An 8,885-nucleotide genomic window follows, 5' to 3' on the forward strand; every position below is an offset into this window, starting at 1 on the left:
GTTAGGTTCCTACAATTCTGTCCTTTATTGAGCCCATCTTTGCATGAAATGTTCATTTTGTATCTCTAATTTTCTTGAAGAGATCTCTAGTCTTTCCCATTCTATTGTTTTCCTCTATTCTTTGCACTGATCTTTGAGGAAGGCTTTCTTATCTCTCCTTGCTATTCTTTGGAACTCTGCATTCAAATTGGTATAGCTTTCCTTTTCTCCTTTGCTTTTCACTTCTCTTCTTTTCACAGCTATCTGTAAGGCCTCCTCAGACAACCATTTTGCTTTTTTGCATTTCTTTTTCTTAGGGATGGTCCTGATCCCTGTCTCCTGTACAGTGTCACGAACCTCCATCCATAATTCATCAGGCACTCTGTCTATCAGATCTAGTCCCTTAAATCTATTTCTCACTTCCACTGTATAATCATAAGGGATTTGATTTAGGTCATACCTGAATGGTCTAGTGGTTTTCTCCACTTTCTTCAATTTAAGTCTGAATTTGGCAATAAGGAGTTCATGATCTGAGCCACAGTCAGCTCCTGGTCTTGTTTTTGCTGACTGTATAGAGCTTCTCCTTTTTTGGCTGCAAAGAATATAATCAATCTGATTTTGGTGTGATCATACATATCAATAATTACCTTAAATGTAAATGGATTAAATGCATCAACCAAAAGACATAGACTGGCTGGGTAGATGACGACATGTATGCACTTCCACTTACCACATCACTCTGCTTGACCTCCCAAATTGTATTCTATTATTTTATATTGTTAGATTAATCATGTTTCTATTATGGCTTGCAAGTGTATTATCTTTTATTTTTTGTCCAACTATTGATAGTGAAAACTGACTAGCACCTTTTACTATTGTGATTATATAACTATTACTCAATATCATTATGTAATCATTGGTCAATGGAAATATAATAGGACTCTATATCACCAAAGCCACCATTTAATAGAAAAACCTGTAATCCCCTTTTAAAATCTGATGCATATCAGAATTATCTTGAAATTAAAAAAAATTTTTTAGTTTATTTGACTGCACCAGATCTTAGTTGCAACACACGGAATCTTTAGTTTTGTCATGTGGGATCTAGTTCCCAGACCAGGGGTTGAACCCAGCCACACTACATTGGGAGCATGGGGTCTTACCCACTTGACCACCAGGGAAGTTCCTTGGAGTTTTTTGAAAAATATAAATGCCAAGGTATTGCTTCTTTTTTGGTCAGAGCTCCAGATGTGTTTCTAATGAGCAGCCATGTTTAAGAACAACTGAACTATATGGTGATCTTTTACTTTTATCTAGTTTGTTTCACTTTTTCTATTTTATATTCAGTGCCCCTCTTTAATTTAGTTTGTTTTCCAACTTTTCCATCTCTCTTTTTTTTTTTTATGTTCTTTCTCAAGCCTTTATCAAGCATAGTAGAAAATCTTTTGTATACATATACAAATAATATGTATAATATATATATTTTAGAAAATTTATGAATTTTTGTCTAAAAAATTTATGACATTTTTATTTCACTTGACTCAGTATGAATAGTCAAAACTAGATTTCTAATAAAAAGTAGATATGCAACAAGCAGCAAAGTTTTACTGTATAGCACAGGGAACTATAGTCAATATCTATAATGGAAAATAATTTAAAGAATAATATGTGTATATGTATAACTGAATCACCTTGCTGTGCTCCTGTAACCTTGTAAGTCAACTATACTTCAATTATATATATATATAAAGGGGAAAAAAGACACTTCCTTCTTGGAAGAAAACCTATGACAAACTTAGCATATTAAAAAGCAGAGACATCACTTTGCCAACAAAGGTCCATACAGTCAAAGCTATAGTTTTTCCAGTAGTCATGTAAGAATGTGAGACTTGGACCATAAAAGAAGTTTGAGCACCAAAGAATTGATGCTTTCGAATTATGGTGCTGGAGAAGACTCTGGAGAGTGAGTCCCTTGAACAGCAAGGTGATCAAATCAGTCAATCCTAAAGGAAATCAACACTGAATATTCATAGGAAGGACTGATGCTAAAGCTGAACCTGCAGTACTTTGGTCATCTGATGTGAAAAGTCAACTCATTGGAAAAGACCCTGATGCTGGGAAAGATTGAGGGCAGGAGGAGAAGGGGGCTACAGAGGATGGGATGGTTAGATGGCATCACCGACTTAGTGGACATGAGTTTGAGGAAACTCTGGGAGATAACGAACAGAGAAGTCTGGCATATTGCAGTCCATGGAGTCACAAAGAGTCGGCCATGACTTAGCAACTTAACAGCAATTAAAAGGAAGAAACTAAAAAAAAAATCATCCCATGTAAATGTTAAATTGTTGCATGTGTCCCTAGTTCATTCTTTTCACTGATGAGTAATATCCCTTTGTATCAATATACCATAATTTGTATATCTGGTTACATAGTGAGGGCTATTGGAGTTGTTTTTCAAGTTTGATGCTGTTATTAATAAAGCTGCTATGAGTATCCATGTATATATTAAAAATAAAAGGAATACAGTATTGGCACATGCAGCAACATGGATGAATCTCAAATGTATTATGTTGAGTAAAAGAATTGGAACTTAAAAACTACAGTCACAGGGCTCATTTATATGCCATTTATGTTATATTTGGAAAAAAATAGCTGTGAAAGAAATTTTAAGTAATTAGGAGCAGAACACTTTAGGAAATACTGAAACACACATGCACATATCCGGGGTGGATTAACTAACAGAAGGCCAGAAATAGATCTAAATTATCATGAATTTTATTATAAAGATAACTTGCAAATCAGTGAAGAAATCTGCTTGATTTCATAGGTGAAATGGTGCTGGATAAACTAATTGAACTTTTGTGGAAATAAAGCTGTTGCATCTATGTCTCACTGGTGCCTTCCATAGTAATCTCAGATAAGTTAAAGGTTTATACATGCAAAGACTAGGATAGGAAATAGAAAATTCTTAGAAAATATTATGAAAGAATATTTTTTTTTTTAACTTCAGGGTAAAGAAGACATTTCTAAAACTGGAAGAAAACCAGTGTGGTAATTTTGACTGTATAAAAAATAAAATATTCCTGCATGGCAAAATGTGCAACATACACCTTTTCAGGACATCATTCAAATGTTATTTCATTGATGTCTTTGGTCAATCTGTTTAAATTATAACATGTCTTACCCATACCCCCTGCCCTGTCCATTGCCTGTCTCTCTTTCTTGACTTTTCTTCTAATGTGTTATATATTTACCAAGCTTTCTTGTTCATTATTTTTATATCACTATCAGACATATGCTAGACAGATAAAGAAATTTTAGTCATTAAAGAAATATTCTCCATATGGAAATTATCCATTAATATCTATCTATCATCCCCTTTCCCCCCAAGTGCCACAGATACTCTTTTTTTCTTCTTTATAAATTTTTATTTATTTATTTTGCTGTGCTGAGTCTTCATTGCTGTGCTGGCTTTTCTCTAGCTGCAGGGGAGTGAGGATTACTCTCTAGTTGCATTGTGCAGGCTTCTCATCATCACAGTGGCTTCTCTTGTTGCAGAGCACGGGCTACAGGGCACAGGCTTCAGTAATTGCAGCAGTGATACTCAGTAGTTGCAGCTCCTGGGCTCTAGAGCACAGGCTCAGTAGCTGTGGCTCATGGGCTTAGTTGCTCTGTGGCATGTGGGATCATCACAGATCAGGGGTTGAATCCGTATCTCCCACATTGGCAGGCAGATTCTTTACCATTGAGGCACCCAGGGAGCACCCCCCCGCCCCACAGATACTCTTTTAATCCATATTCCATAATGTTTCCTTACTCCAATATGGCATTTGTAGTGAAACAATGACATTCCCCAGTTTGTAGTCAATGAAATATCTTAAGACATTAAGACAAAACAAAACAAAATTATTACTGGCTCTGCTTAGGGAATGGATTTACCTTTCCACCCAAAACAACTAAAACTAGACTAAATGTAGAAAAGAATGATATTCAGAAATTGAACTTCAGATAGCACAGGAGAATGGTCTCTGAGAAAGGGGAAACAAGGGTGCACTCTATGATTGCCTCACTTGGACAGAGTACCCGGATGGCAATGCAGGAGGTAGGAATTCAAGGAGGGAAATGAACACTCTCTCTGAGCTCATGAGAAAGACTTGGGAGTCCCAGGGGGCCAGTGTGGTTATATTTGTTGCACAGAAATAGGACTCCAGGGTTCTACAAAAATGTCCTCATCAAGTCTTTACTGTATACTGCCTAGTGTGTGCATGTGAAAAAAAACTGCTCAAAGTGAGGGAATAACAACCTGAAAGGAGTAGAGGAAACAATCCCGGAAATTTACACAGTTCTGAAAATAGTTTGTATTTCTAACAGCATTAGAGAAATAATGTGGTTATTAGTGGGGGAGTTAAGCAGTTTATTCAGGAAGGTATCTTAGCAGTGGTATACAATTTGCCTTTTCATATGGATGCTTTTGTCCATCTTAACAGTGCTTAAAAGAAGCTTCAAATGGATCAACCTATTTCAAAATAAAAGAAACAAAGTTCAAGAGTATCTGTAGAACTACAGAGGTACTTAACACCTAAAATTTTAAGTTTTAGAATATTTCTCATTGAAAAATTAGCAAGCAAGCAAAACAGAAAAATTTGAACTTTGATCAGAAGTAATCAATATAAATGAATCAATAAAAACAAAGATATCAACATAAACAATTGAAGACTTGAAGAACAGAATCAATATAAAAAATTGAAAAATGGAATTGAAGAATAGAATCAATATGCTTCAATATTTACAAATCAATCAGTGTGATACACCACATTAACAAATTGAAAGATAAAAACCATATGATTATCTCAATAGATGCAGAGAAAACCTTTGGCAAAATTCAACATCCATTTATGATAAAAACTCTCCAGGTGGGGGTGAGGGACTGGCTCATCTGTGCGCGGTTGTGTGGGGCGGCCTGGGGAGGCCCCAGAGCGGCTGATGCTCTGCCTGCAGGGACTGGAGTCACGAGGCAGCTGCCATGGTGGGATCGGAGAGCCAGCTCAAGAAAATGGTGTCCAAGTACAAATACAGAAACCTAACTGCATGTGAATCTGTTAACGTTATTACTTTATACAAAGATCTCAAACCTGTATTGGATTCATATATTTTTAATGATGTCAGTTCCAGGGAACTAATGAACCTTACTGGAGCAATTCCTGTGCCTTATAGAGGTAATACATACAATATTCCAATCTGCCTGTGGCTGCTGGACACATATTTGTATAATCCCCCTATCTGTTTGGTTAAGTCTACTAGTTCAATGACTATTAAAACAGGAAAGCATGGGGATGCTAATGGGAAGATATATCTTCCTTATCTACATGAATGGAAGCACCCACAGCCAGACTTGTTGGGGCTTTTTCAAGTCATGATTGTGGTGTTTGGAGATGAACCTCCAGTCATCTCTCGTCTTACTGTTTCAGCATTGTATCCACCATACCAGGAAACACCAAATAATTCCTACATGCCAGGCATGCCAAGTGGGATTTCTGCATACCCATCCGGGTACCCTCCCAATCCCAGTGGTTACACAGGCTGTCCTTACCCACCTGGTGGTCAGTATCCTGCCACAACAAGTTCTCAGTACCCTTCCCAGCCTCCTGTGACCACTGTTGGTCCCAGTAGAGGTGGCACAATCAGCGAGGACACTGTTTGAGCCTCTCTCATCTCAGCGGTCAGTGACAAACTGAGATGGCGGACGAAGGAGGAAATGGATTGTGCCCAGGCAGACCTCAACGCCTTGAAACGAACAGAGGAAGACCTGAAAAAAGGTCACCAGGAACTCGAAGAGATGCTTACCCATTTAAATCAAGAAGTAGCTGAGGCTGATAAAAAAACATAGAACTTTTGAGAAAGGATGAAGTACTCAGTTCTGCTCTGGAGAAAATGGAAAATCAATCTGAAAACAATGATATTGATGAAGTTATCATTCCCACGGCCCCACTATACAAACAGATCCTAAATCTGTATGCAGAGGAAAATGCCATTGAAGACACTATTTTTTACCTAGGAGAAGCCTTGAGGTGGGGAGTAATAGATCTAGATGTCTTCCTAAAGCATGTACGTCTTCTGTCCCATAAACAGTTGCAGCTGAGGGCATTAATGCAGGAAGCAAGAAAGACTGCTGCTCTCAGTGACCTCTACTGACTTCACTGATACCAGATGGAGACTGAACTCTTCTAAAGTATTCTTCTCTTCCTTTCTCTTATATCAGTAGGTGCCCAAAATAAATTATTGTGGTTTATCATTCAAGTGTAAAATACTTTGAATCAATAATTTATTTTCTGTTTTCTTTTGGTAAAGACTGGCTTTTATTAATGCACTTTCTATCCTCTGTAAACTCTTTCTGTGCTGATTGTTGGGACTGACTATGCTAAATAAAATTTGTTGCATTAAAAAAAAAAAAACCACTCCAAAAAGCAGGCATAGAATGAACATACCTCAACCTAATAAAAACCATATATGATAAACACACAGCAAACATTATCCTCAATGGTGAACAATTGAAAGCATTTCCCCTAAAGTCAGGAACAAGTCAAGAGTCTCCACTCTCACCACTACTATCACATAATTTTGGAAGTTCTAGCCACAGCAGTCAGAGAAGAAAAAGAAATAAAATGAATCCAGACTGAAAAATAAGAAGTAAAACTCTCACTGTTTGCAGTTGACATGATCCTCTACATAGAAAACTAAAGACAACACCAGAAAATTACTAGAGCTAATCAATGAATATAGTAAAGTTGCAGGATATAAAGTTAATACACAGAAATCCCTTGTATTCCTATATACTGACAATGAGAAAATAGAGAAATTAAGGACACAATCCCATTCACTATTGCAACAAAAAGAATAAAATACTTAGGGATAAATCTACCTAAATAAAAAAAGACCTATATATAGAAAACCATAGAACACTTGTGAAAGAAATAAAAAATGACACAAATAGATGGAGAAATATACCATGTACATGGACTGGAAGAATCAATATAGTGCAAATGAGTATACTACCGAAAGCAATCTACAGATTCAATGCAATCCCTATCAAGCTACTGACAGTATTTTTCACATGACTAGAACAAATAATTTCACAGTTTGTATGGAAATACAAAAAAATCTTGAATAGCCAAAGCAATCTTGAGAAAGAAGAATGGAAATGGAGGAATCAACTTGCCTGACTGCAGACCTATACTACAAAACTGCAGTCATCAAGACAGTATGGTACTGGCACAAAGACAGAAATATAGACCAATGGAACAAAATAGAAAGCCTATATGCAAAACAGAAAAAGAGACACAGATGTACAGAACAGACTTTGGGACTCTGTGGGAGAAGGCGAGGGTGGGATGTTCTGAGAGAATAGCATTGAGACAAGTATACTATCAAGGGTGAAACAGATCACCAGCCCAGGTTGGATGCATGAGACAAGTGCTCGGGGCTGGTGCACTGGGATGGGATGGGGAGGGAGGTGGGAGGGGGGATCGGGATGGGGAACACACGTAAATCCATGACTGATTCATGTCAATGTATGGCAAGAACCACTACAATATTTTAAAGTAATTAGCCTCCAACTAATAAAAAAAAATTAAGAAAAAAAAAAAAAAGCCCAGAGATAAATTCACACACGTCTGGACACCTTATCTTTGACAAAGGAGGAAAAAATATACAATGGAGAAAATACAATCTCTTTAACAAGTGGTGTTGGGAAAACTGGTCAACCACTTGTAAAAGAATGAAACTTGAACACTTCTAACACCATACACAAAAATAAACTCAAAATGAATTAAAGATCTAAATATAAGACCAGAAACTATAAAACTCCTAGAGGAAAACATAGGCAAAATGCTCTCTGACATAAATCATAGCAAGATCTTCTATGACCCACCTCCCAGAGTAATGAAAATAAAAGCAAAAATAAGCAAATGGTACCTAAGTTAACTTAAAAACTTTTGCACAACAAACGAAACTATAAGCAAGGTGAAACGACAGCCTTCAGAATGGGAGAAAATAATAGCAAATGAAGCAATTGACAAAGAATTAATCTCAAAAATATACAAGCAGCTCATGCAGCTCAATTCCAGAAAAATAAATGACCCAATCAAAAAATGGGCCAAAGAACAGACATTTCTCCAAAGAAGACATACAGATGGCTAACAAACACATGAAAAGATGCTCAACATCACTCATTATCAGAGAAATGCAAATCAAAACCACAATGAGGTACCATCTCATGCCAGTCAGAATGGATGCTATCCAAAAGTCTACCAACAATAAATGCTGGAGAGGGTGTGGAGGAAAGGGAACCCTCTTACACTGTTGGTGGGAATGCAAACTAGTACAGTCACTATGGAGAACAGTGTGGAGTTTCCTTAAAAAACTGGAAGTAGAACTGCCATATGACCCAGCAATCCCACTACTGGGCATACACACAAGGAAACCAGAATTGAAAGAGAAACATGTACTCCAGTATTAATTGCAACACTGTTTACAATAGCTAGGACATGGAAGCAACCTAGATGTCCATCAGCAGATGAATGGATAAGAAAGCTGTGGTACATATACACAATGGAATATTACTCAGCTATTAAAAATGCATTTGAATCAGTTCTAATGAGGTGGGTGAAACTGGAGCCTATTATACAGAGTAAAGTAAGTCAGAAAGAAAAACACCAGTATATTAATGCATATAAATGGAATTTAGAAAGATAGTACTGATGACCCTATATACGAGACACAGAGATAAAGAACAGACTTCTGGAGTCTGTGGGAGAAGGTGAGGGTGGGATGATTTGAGAGAATAGCATTGAAACATGTATATTACCATATGTGAAATAGATGATCAGTCCAAGTTCGATGCATGAAAC

General features: G+C 37.0%; 1 pseudogene; it reads left to right on the plus strand.

Annotated features, from left to right (window-relative positions):
• The first annotated feature begins 4,901 nt into the window (after positions 1-4,901).
• On the plus strand, positions 4,902-6,171 carry LOC136158751 (tumor susceptibility gene 101 protein pseudogene; annotated as a pseudogene).
• The last annotated feature ends 2,714 nt before the right edge of the window (positions 6,172-8,885 follow it).

This window comes from Muntiacus reevesi, chromosome 2, assembly GCF_963930625.1.
Source record: "Muntiacus reevesi chromosome 2, mMunRee1.1, whole genome shotgun sequence".
NCBI lineage: Eukaryota > Metazoa > Chordata > Mammalia > Artiodactyla > Cervidae > Muntiacus > Muntiacus reevesi.